Below are 12,097 nucleotides of genomic sequence, written 5' to 3' on the forward strand. Positions count from 1 at the left end.
CCTACCTGGTTAAATAAAGGTGAAATAAAAAATAAAAAAATAATTTAAAAAAACTTCTCGGCTGAGCCGTTGTTGCTCCTAGATGTTTCCACTTCAAAATAACAGCACTTACAGTTGACCGGGGCAGCTCTAGCAGGGAAGAAATTTGATGAACTGACTTGTTGGAAAAGTGGCATCCTATGACAGTGGCACGTTAAAAGTCACTGAGCTCTTCAGTAAAGCCATTCTACTGCCAACGTTTGTCTATGGAGACTGCATGGTTGTGTGCTCGATTTTATACACCTGTCAGCAACGGGTGTGACTGAAATAGCTGAATCCACTCATTTGAAGGGGTGTCCTCAACAACTGTATTTGGATATAAGTAACAGAATATGAACTTTTAAAAAGAGATATTCATTGGGCAGTTACTTTAAGTGAGAGCCTTGAGCTTGGTGTCCCTGATGGAAATTCACTGTCAAAACTCAGGCCTGTATGAAAAAAAAGAGTCTCAGAGTAGGTGTGCTGATCTGGGATCAGTTCTCCCCGTTCATATAATCTTTGTCATTGTGATCTAAAAAGAAAAACTGATCCTATACCAGAACTAGGACTTCTCCATTCAACCATCTAACACTGTCACTGTGTCCTGTGTGGGGCAGGTAGCATGAGTTGGCTGTCTAGGACTACTCCATCCAGGGCCATCCAGCACCATGTCATTAACCTTGAAGAGTGACAGGCGAAAGGAGCCACCACCGCAACACGCCGCCTCAGACCACAGCACTCATCCATCTTCTCACACTCACTCCATCTTTCTAATGTTCTCTCCATCTTCACATGTTCACTCAATCACTCCGAGGGCCACAGAGAGCCCGGCTGTCACAGGCAGTCCCACAAAGGCCACGTCACACTGTCCTGGCCTGGGTCGTGTTCATTAGGTGCAAAACTGAAGAAAACTTTCTCAAAACAGGAGGGACTACCTGGACTTGTCTAATAAATAAAAAAACAAATGTACTTTTCCCGTTGTGTGCCATAGTGAACAAGACCCTTGCCTGTATAGAGAATTCCATTTGGTAAATCGCTCTGCGCATACATACTCAGGTTGACTGGCTATCGTTCAGGCAAATAAGAAAAAAGTGCACTCAGGCTATCCGGAAGGCCAAAGTTAGTTACTTTAGAAGCAGTTCTCACTCTGTGGGTCTAACCCCAAGAAGTTCTGGAAAACGGTTAAAAACATTGAGAATAAACTCTCCTACTCAAAGCTGCCCTTGACCCTTTTTTTATTTTTATAACCTTTATTTTACTAGGCAAGTCAGTTAAGAACAAATTCTTATTTTCAATGACGGCCTAGGAACAGTGGTTTAACTGCCTGTTCAGGGGCAGAATGACAGATTTGTACCTTGTCAGCTCGGGGATTTGAACTTGCAACCTTCCGTTGATGATGTGGTTGTTACTGACAAGGAGCACATGGCTGAGCTCTTTAATCACCACTTCATTAAGTCAGGATTCCTACTTGACTCAGTCATGCCTACTTGCCCGTCCAACATTTCCACATCTCCCAACCCTTCTAATGTGACTATCCCGGATGCTTCTCCCTCTTTTTCCCTGTCCCACTACAAAGTTTCTCTCTGCAGGTAGTCACTGAGTCTGAAGTGCTAAAGGAGATCCTTAAACTTGACCCCCCAAAAACATCTGGTTCAGACCCTTTCTTCTTTAACTTCTTGATGCACCCATCCCGTTACCGGGATAATTTTCCGTAGAATTGCAGAGCGCCAAATTCAAATTAAATTACTAAAAATATTAAATTTTCATGAAATCACAAGTGCAATATAGCAAAACACAGCATAGCTTGTTGTTAATACACCTGGCGTGTCAGATTTAAAAAAAGCATTTAGGCGAAAGCATACCAAGCGTTTATGTAAGGACATCTCTGTCAGTAGACAAAACATTACAAACAGCTAGCAGCCAAGTAGATTGGTCATGATCGTTCTTGCTCATTTTTCAAAATAAAAGCCTGAATCTATGTCTAAAGACTGTTCACACCATGGGGAAGCCATAGGAAAAGGAATCTGGTTGATATCCCTTTAAATGGAGCGAAGGCAGGCTATGGAACAGAGAGCTTTCAGGAAAAACAGCACTTCCGGGTTGGATTTTTCTCAGGTTTTCGCCATGCAATATCAGTTCTGTTATACTCACAGGCAATATTTTGACAGTTCTGGAAACTTTAGAGTGTTTTCTATCCTAATCTGACAATATTATAATATTATATGCATATTCTAGATTCTGGGCCTGAGAAAGGCAGTTTCATTTGGGTAAATTTTTCATCCAAACATAAATACTGCCCCCTACACTCAACAGGTTGCTGCCTCTATATTGCCAAGCCTAGCTCTGACCTTTTTCACCTCTCTGGGGAGGTTCCCATTGCTTGAAAAGCAGCATTTTATTTAAAGGGTTATAGGCCCATTTCTATTTTGCCCTGTTTATTTACCAAAAGTGTTGAAAAAACGTATCAATAATCAACAGACTGACTTTCTTGATGTCTATAGTATTCTCTTGGGTATGCAATCTGGTTTCCGCTCAGGTTATGGATGTGTCACTGCAAACTTAAAGGTCCTAAATGATGTCACCATTGCACTTGATTCTAAGCAATGTTGTGCTGCTATTCTTTTCAGTTCGCTGCAGCTAGCAACTGGAACGAGCTGCTAGAAAAAAACTCAAACTGGAGCGTTTTATCTACATCTCGTCACCCAAAAACTCGGTCATGGACACTTTTACTGACAGTTGTGGCTGCTTCGTGTGATGTATTGTTGTCTCTACCTTCTTGCCCTTTGTGCTGTTCTCTGCACCCAATAATGTTTGTACCATGTTTTGTGCTGCGACCATGTTGTGCTGCTGCCATGTTGTGTTGCTACCATGCTGTGTTGTCATGTGTTGCTGCCTTGCTATGTTGTCGACTTAGGTCTCTCTTTATGTAGTGTTGTCCCTCTTGTCATGATGTGTGTTTTGACCTATATTTTTTAATCCCAGCCCGTGGCCGCAGGAGGGCTTTTGCCTTCTGGTAGGCCACCATTGTAAATAAGGATTTGTACTTTTCTGACTTGCCTAGTTAAGGTTAAATAAAAATAGCACCTCGTTCTCATCCTCCACTCTCAACCAATAGGAAACTATTATTCTTTCCCCCCAGCCAGTCACAAAATCTAATCCTCATCCATTGCCGAGCAGATAGTGGCTAGCTGCTGCTTGAGCCATCTTTCCTTTAACATTTCACATCAGCAGCCCTCATTCATAAATCCTTGGTCCATAAGACCCAGAGGGTGTGTACGTATTCTCAGCTTTCAACCTTCAGTACGCCTGTCACTGTCTGTTACGAGGTGTGCTGAGGGGAGATGGGGAAAACAACAAACAAATAAATATGCAGGGTGTGTGTGTTTGAGTGTGACTATGTGTGTGCGCGTGCTTCCCTATGTGTGTGTGCCTGCTGGCCCCTCTCGCTGGCTGAGCTGACACGCTTTAGTGTCTGGTTAACATGGTTTAGTGTCTATCTGCAGATCGCTCTGTTGGATAGCGTCTCCTCCAGCCTCTCCAAATCCAATCAGCTGCTGAGAAGTCATGGTAGGAGTTTAACCAGGGGGACAGCGACGGCCAGATCTAATTTGGCTACATTATGGCCATGTGCAGCGCGGACCACCGGGTGAAGGGCGAGCGGGAGCAACGCTCCAGGTGACGAGTCCCAAATGGCACCCTGTTCTCTATATAGTGCACTACTGAGCTCTGGTCAAAGGTAGTGCTCTATATAGGGAATAGGGTGTAATTTGGGATGAACAAGGGGGTTTGGGGGGGGTTTGGGGGGGCCACCACCACCCGCACGCACAAACATCACTTTGTTGCTATACATACACACCTAAATTGTAGCAATGAGTTATGAGCAGAGTGGTGAGCGCAGATGCAGAACATGAAGACAGAAAGGCCTTTCGGCGGGCTGGAGGGCTGGATGAGTGATTTCAGTCATGAGATAGGAGACGGTTATGTGAAATACGGTGGTTTGAATTTTTTTCCATCTTACACTCATAACAAGATGGTGCCGACAGAGATGGTCGCCTCACTTCAAATCCTTATGAAACTATGCAGTATTTGTTTTTTTTAATGTATTATTTCTTACATTGTTTCCCCAGGAAATCTTAACCTGTCCAGGACTGGGGTTCCGCTAGCGGACAGCCAATGAAACTGCAGGGCTTATTTTACATTGGCGTGTTATGTTCAGTAGTTCCAAAACATGCAGTGATATTGCTGAGAGCCAGATGAATTCACAGAAATACTCATAATAGATGATGAAAATATAACTATTATACATGGAACTTTAGATCCACTTCTCCTTAATGTCATATTTGTAAAAAACTTTATGGAAAAAGCATAATCTGAGAATGGCGCTCAGAGCCCAAACCAGCCAGGGAAATATCCACCATGTTGTGTAGTCAACATTATTCATAAGTAGCATTTTAAATATTCACTTACCTTTGATCATCTTCATCAGAATGCACTCCCAGGATTCGCAGTTCCACAAAAAATGCTTGTTTTGTTCGATAATGTCCATCATTTATGTCCATTTATGTCAAATAGCTTCTTTTGTTAGGGCGTTTGGTAAACAAATCCAAAAGCGCGATCTGGTCCATTCGGACGAAACATTCAAAAAGTTGTATTACAGGTCGAAGAAACTTGTCAAACTAAGTATTGAATCAATATTTAGGATGTTTTTATCATAAAAGTTGAATATTGTTCCAACCGGAGAATTCCATTGTCTGTAGAAAAGCAATAGAACGAGAGCTACCTCAAGTGAAAGCGCGTGACTGAGAACGAGGCTGTAGGCAGACCCCTTAGTCAAACAGCTCCCATCCAGCCCCCTTCACATGAGCAGCCTGAAACAATGTTCTAAAAATCGTTGACATCTAGTGGAAGCCTTAGGACGTGCAAAATAACCCATATCCCACTGTGAATTCGATAGGGGTGAGTTCAAAAACGACAAACCTCAGATTTCCCACTTCCTGTTTGGATTTTTTCTCTGGTTTTTTCCTGCCATATGAGTTCTTTTATACTCACAGACATCATTCAAACAGTTTTAGAAACTCCAGAGTGTTGTCTATCCAATATGAATAATAATATGCATATATTAGCATCTGGGACTGAGTAGGAGGCAGTTCACTCTGGGCACGCTATTCATCCAAAAGTGAAAATGCTGCCCCCTATCCCAAACAAGTTTTAAGTCTAATTACATACAGCCGGGAAGAACTATTGGATATAAGAGAAACGTCAACTTACCAACATTATGACCAGGAATACGACTTTCCCGATGCGGATCCTCTGTTCGGACCACCACCCAGGACAATGGATCTAATTCCCAGAAGCTGACCCAAGACAACGGCGCCGCAGAAGGGGCAGACAGAGCGGCCTCCTGGTCAGGCTCTGTAAATGTGCACATCGGCTACCGCTGCCGAGTATACTACTCGCCAATGTCCAGTATCTTGACAACAAGGCAGATGAAATTTGAGCAAGGGTTGCCTTCCAGAGAGACATCAGAGATCGTAACATTCTCTGTTTCACGGAAACATGGCTCACTCGGGATATGATATCCCGGGCTTCTCCATGCATCACACCAACGGAGATAAACACCTCTCTGGGAAGAGGAAGGGCGGGGGTGTATGCTTCATGATTACCGATTCATGATTTAATCATAACAACATACAGGAACTCAAGTCCTTTTACCCACCCGACCTAGAATTCCTCCCAATCAAATGCTGGCAATATTACCTTCCAAGAGAATTCTCGTCAGTTATCGTCAAAGCTGTGTACATTCTTCCTCAAGCAGAAACCAAGCGGGCCCTAAAGGAACTTCACTGGACTCTATGTAAACTGGAAACCATATATTTTGAGGGTGCATTTATTGTAGCTGGGGATTTTAACAAAGCAAATTTGAGAACAAGGCTACCTAAATTCTATCAGCATTTTGATTGCACTACGCGTGGTGATACTCTCGACCACTGCTACTCTTAAATTCCGCGATGCATACAAAGCCTTCCCCTGCCCTCCTTTCGGCAAATCCGACCACGACGCCATCTTGCTCCTACCATCTTATAGGCAGAAACTCAAACAGGATGTACCAGTGACTGGTCTGACCAATCGGAATCCACGCTTCAAGATTGTTTTGATCACGCGGACTGGGATATGTTCCGGTCAGCCTCAGGGAATAACATCGACCTACAGTGGGGCAAAAAAAGTAGTTCGTCAGCCACCAATTGTGCAAGTTCTCCCACTTAAAAAGATGAGGCCTGTCATTTTCATCATAGGTACACTTCAACTATGACAGACACAATGAGAAAAGAAATCCAGATAATCAAATTGTAGGATTTTTTATGAATTTATTTGCAAATTATTGTGGAAAATAAGTATTTGGTCAATAACAAAAGTTTATCTCAATACTTTGTTATATAGCCTTTGTTGGCAATGTATTTGGTCACCTACAAACAAGCACGATTTCTGGCTCTCACAGACCTGTAACTTCTTCTTTAAGAGGCTCATCTGTCCTCCACTCATTACCTGTATTAATGGCACCTGTTTGAACTTGTTATCAGTATAAAAGACACCTGTCCACAACCTCAAACAGTCACACGCCAAACTCCACTATGGCCAAGACCAAAGAGCTGTCAAAGGACACCAGAAACAAAATTGTAGACCTGCACCAGGCTGGGAAGACTGAATCTGCAATAGGTAAGCAGCTTGGTTTGAAGAAATCAACTGTGGGAGCAATTATTAGGAAATGGAAGACATACAAGACCACTGATAATCTCCCTCGATCTGGGGCTCCACGCAAGATCTCACCCCATGGGGTCAAAATGATCACAAGAACACAAAAATCCCAGAACCACACGGGGGACCTAGTGAATGACCTGCAGAGAGCTGGGACCAAAATAACAAAGCCTACCATTAGTAACACACTACGCCGCCAGGGACTCAAATCCTGCAGTGCCAGACATGTCCCCCTGCTTAAGCCAGTACATGTCCAGGCCCATCTGAAGTTTGCTAGAGAGCATTTGGATGATCCAGAAGAAGATTGGGAGAATGTCATATGGTCAGATAAAACCAAAATATAACTTTTTGGTAAAAACTCAACTCGTCGTGTTTGGAGGACAAAGAATGCAGAGTTGCATCCAAAGAACACCATACCTACTGTGAAGCATGGGGGTGGAAACATCATGCTTTGGGGCTGTTTTTCTGCAAAGGGACCAGGACGACTGATCCGTGTAAAGGAAAGAATGAATGGGGCCATGTATCATGAGATTTTGAGTGAAAACATCCTTCCATCAGCAAGGGCATTGAAGATGAAACATGGCTGGGTCTTTCAGCATGACAATGATCCCAAACACACCACCTGGGCAATGAAGGAGTGGCTTCGTAAGAAGCATTTCAAGGTCCTGGAGTGGCCTAGCCAGTCTCCAGATCTCAACCCCATAGAAAATCTTTGGAGGGAGTTGAAAGTCTGTGTTTCCCAGCAACAGCCCCAAAACAGCTCTAGAGGAGATCTGCATGGAGGAATGGGCCAAAATACCAGCAACAGTGTGTGAAAACCTTGTGAAGACTTACAGAAAACGTTTGACCTCTGTCATTGCCAACAAAGTGTATATAACAAAGTATTGAGATAAACTTTTGTTATTGACCAAATACTTATTTTCCACCATAATTTGCAAATAAATTCATAAAAAATCCCACAATGTGATTTTCTGGATATCTTTTCTCATTATGTCTGTCATAGTTGAAGTGTACCTATGATGAAAATTACAGGCCTCTCTCATCTTTTTAAGTGGGAGAACTTGCACAATTGGTGGCTGACTAAATACTTTTTTGCCCCACTGTATATGCTGATTCGGTGAGTGAATTTATAAAGACGTGCATTGGAGTTGTTGTACCCACTGTGACTATTAAAACCTACTCTAACCAGAAACTGTGGATGTATGGCGGCATTCGCGTAAAACTGAAAGCGTAAACCACCGCATTTTACCATGGAAAGAGGTCTGGGAATATGGCTGAATGTAAACAGTGTAGTTATTCCCTCCGCAAGGCATTCAAACAAGTGAAATGCTGGGACAAGGACAAAGTGGAGTCACAATTCAACAGCTCAGACACGAGACGTATGTGGCAGGGTCTACAGGAAATCACGCTACAAAAAGAAAACCACCCACGTCACGGACACCGACGTCACGCTTACAGACAAACTAAACACCTGCTTTGCCCGCTTTGAGGATAATCTAGTGAGACCGTCGCGGCCCACTAACAAGAACTGCGCTCCCCCTCCTTCTCCGTGGCCGATGTGAGTAAAACATTTAAACGTGTTAACCCTCGCAAGGCTGCTGACCCAGACGGCATCCCTAGCTGTGTCCTCAGTTGACCAGCTGGCTGGTGTGTTTACGGACATATTCAATCGTTCCCCATCCCAGTCTGCTGTCCCCACATGCTTCAAGATGGCCACCATTGTTCCTGTACCCAAGAAGGCATAGATAACTGAACTAAATGACTACCACCCGTAGCACTCACTTCTGTCATAGTCAAGGACCATATCACCTCACCGGTCACCCTAGACCCACTTCAATTTGCATACCGCCTAACAGGTCCACAGACGATGCAATCGCCATCACACTGCACACTGCCCTATCCCATCTGGACAAGATGAATACCTATGTAAGAATGCTGTTCATTGACTACAGCTCAGCATTCAACACCATAGTACCCTCCAAGCTAATCATCAAGCTGGAGGCCCTGGGCCTCAACCCCACCCTGTGCAATTGGGTCCTGGACTTTGACGGGCCGCACCCAGGTGGTGAAGGTAGGAAACAACATTTCCACCTCACTGACCCTCAACACTGGAGCCCCATAATGGTGCATGCTCAGCAGCGTTCTGTACTCCCTGTTCACCCACGACTGCGTCGCCATGCACGCCTCCAGGACAATCATCAAGTTTGCAGAAGACACAACAGTAGAGGGCTTGATTACCAACAACGACGAGACAGCCTACAGGGAGGAGGTGAGGGCTCTGGGAGTGTGGTGTCAGGAAAACAAACTCTTTCTCCAAAAGTCAACAAAACAAAGGAGATGATCGTGGACTTCAGGAAACAGCAGAGGGAGCACCCTCCTATCCACATAGAAGGGACAGCAGTGGAGAATGTTTTAAGTTCTGGAAAGTTTTAAGTTCCTCTCCGTACACATCACAGACAAACTGATATGGTCCACCCACACAAACAGCGTGGTGAAGAAAGCGCAACAGTGCCTCTTCAACCTCAGGAGGCTGAAGAAATTTGACTTGTCACCCAAAACCCTGACTAACTTTTACAGATGCACAATCGAGAGCATCCTGTCGGGCTGTATCACAGCCTGGTATGGCAACTGCACCGCCCTCAACTGCAAGGCTCTCCAGAGGGTGGTGCTGTCTGCACAACGCATCACCGGGGGCAAACTACCTGCCCTCCATGACACCTATAGCACCCGATGTCACAGGAAAGGTGCTTCTACACCTGCATTGCTTGCTGTTTGGGGTTTTAGGCTGGGTTTCTGTACAGCACTTTGTGACATCAGCTGATGTAAGAAGGGCTTTATAAATACATTTGATTGATCTTTTTTTGCTTTCAATCAATCAAAGACAACAACCACCCGAGCCACTGCCTGTTCACACCGCTACCAACCAGAAGGCGAGGTCAGTACAGGTGCATCAAAGCTGGGACCGATAGACTGAAGAACACTATCTCAAGGCCACCAGACTGCTAAACAGCAATCACTAACCCAGAGGCTGCTGCCTACATGGACACCCAATCACTGGCCACTTTAACAAATGGATCATGAGTCCCTTTAAACAATGTCACTTTAATAATGTTTACATACATTACATTACTAATATATTACGTATATACTGTATTTTTTACCATCTATTGCACCTTGCCTATGCCGCTCGGCCATCGCTCATCCATATATTTATATGTACATATTCTCATTCACCCTTTAGATGTGTGTATTAGGTAGTTGTTGGGGAACTGTTAGATTACTTGTTAGATATTACTGCAATGTCGGAAACAGAAGCACAAGCATTTCGCTACACTCGCATTAACATCTGCTAACCATGTGTATGTGACAAATAAAATGTGATATCTTAGAGGTTATCTGATGGATTGGATGCCTTTAACTTCACATTATCAGCAGTGTGAGTGAGTAATCACAAGCAGGCTATCAGTGGTGTTTCAGCTCTTGTTATTAAACCCCTCAAATCAGACTGCGATAAAAGACACCCCTCCTCCTCTCTCTAGCCTCCTCACCCAAGCCACTGCAGAACAAGGGGAAGAAAATTAAAACTCACAGCTAATGATCAGTCTGCTTATTACTGGTCATTAGACACCACAATGTTTCTCTGGTACATTTACATTTGTATCATTTAGCAGGTGCTCTTATCCAGAGCGACTTACAGTTAATGCATTCATCTTCAGATAGCTAGGTGGGTCCATAGAGATCCTGGGTGAGACAACTACACATCACAATACCCTCCTCTACTACACTAACGTTACAACGAAATGACTCCTGCGGCCATTGGCCTACTAAGAAACTGTGTGTGTGTATTATTGGCCATCACACATGCACAACCAAATTTTTCAATATTCCCCTCCTGTCTGTATATGCATTCATTAATGAGTATGTTATTAGTATTAGCAGCACCTTAGCATCCGGTCAGGGCTGTGTGTGTGTTTATCGCCCCTGTTGAAGACGTATGCCAGGGGAAGTGAGGGGACAGCTCTAATGATACTTCATTGTTCATTCTGCATCGCCGCGGCGATCTATAGCTACAGGCCCTCTGCATCATCGGCCACCCCGGCCTCACAGCCAAACTCATTACAGCTAATGCCCTCTGTTCTCTAATTACATTTCTGCCTGCTGAAAAATAATACCAAGACAAACAGATATTTGTAGAAGAGGAGAAAAACAAGGGAGAGGTGATGTCTATTTTAGGTTAAGAGTGACAGAGAGAGGTAGGGGAAAGAGAGAAAGAGAGATGCTAGCATGTTACAAAGGGAAAGAGAGCGAGACGCTAGCATGTTCCAAAGGGAATGAGAGAGAGATGCTAGCATGTTCCAAAGGGAATGAGAGAGAGATGCTAGCATGTTCCAAAGGGAAAGAGAGAGAGATGCTAGCATGTTCCAAAGGGAATGAGAGAGAGATGCTAGCATGTTCCAAAGGGAATGAGAGAGAGATGCTAGCATGTTCCAAAGGGAATGAGAGAGAGATGCTAGCATGTTCCAAAGGGAATGAGAGAGAGATGCTAGCATGTTCCAAAGGGAATGAGAGAGAGATGCTAGCATGTTCCAAAGGGAATGAGAGATGCTAGCATATTCCAAAGGGAACGAGAGAGAGATGCTAGCATGTTCCAAAGGGAATGAGAGAGAGATGCTAGCATGTTCCAAAGGGAATGAGAGAGAGATGCTAGCATATTCCAAAGGGAAAGAGAGAGAGATGCTAGCATGTTCCAAAGGGAATGAGAGAGAGATGCTAGCATGTTCCAAAGGGGAAAAGTACAGAGGCAGAATGAGGTGAGAGAGATAAAGAAGAGATAGAAGAAGAAAGGGCTTCTTGAGAGAGAGGAATAAAGGGAACCATTTAAGGTGAGAATATATTTTCTCCCTCATTGCCACTGTAGCTGGAAGGAGATGGAAGTTCCTCTCGTCTTCTGTAGCAACCCATTGCCCTGGGAGCTGGAGGGAGATTGAAGCTCCTCTCGTCTACATTAGCAAAACATGTCATGTTTCTCTGTGGGGCTCAAGTCCACACAAAAACAGCTCTCTGCAGGTAGAAATGTGACCCATCTGAGAGAGCTCGACATATAATGGTTTAGTAGTGGACTGAACAGAAAGGTCAGTGTGTTTTTGTTCCGCATTGTATGAGTTGGGGGATACAGAGAATCACTACAGAGTGGTGTGAGAGAGAGAGAGAAGACATCGGGTCTCTCTCTCTGCAGGGGAGCAGTGAGAGCATCTAAAAAGGCAACACAGAATAACCCACCCCCTGCTGACTGAATGAAAGGGAGTGAGAGGGACACAGACAGACA

General features: G+C 44.2%; 1 protein-coding gene across 8 annotated transcripts in view; it reads right to left on the reverse strand.

The window, feature by feature from the left end:
- The window catches only part of LOC109904572 (ral GTPase-activating protein subunit alpha-1), a 128,195-nt gene that overhangs the window by 38,099 nt on the left and 77,999 nt on the right, over positions 1–12,097 (reverse strand). The gene's annotated exons all lie outside the window — the stretch shown is intronic.

This window comes from Oncorhynchus kisutch, linkage group LG14 (assembly GCF_002021735.2).
Source record: "Oncorhynchus kisutch isolate 150728-3 linkage group LG14, Okis_V2, whole genome shotgun sequence".
In the NCBI taxonomy this organism is placed as follows: domain Eukaryota; kingdom Metazoa; phylum Chordata; class Actinopteri; order Salmoniformes; family Salmonidae; genus Oncorhynchus; species Oncorhynchus kisutch.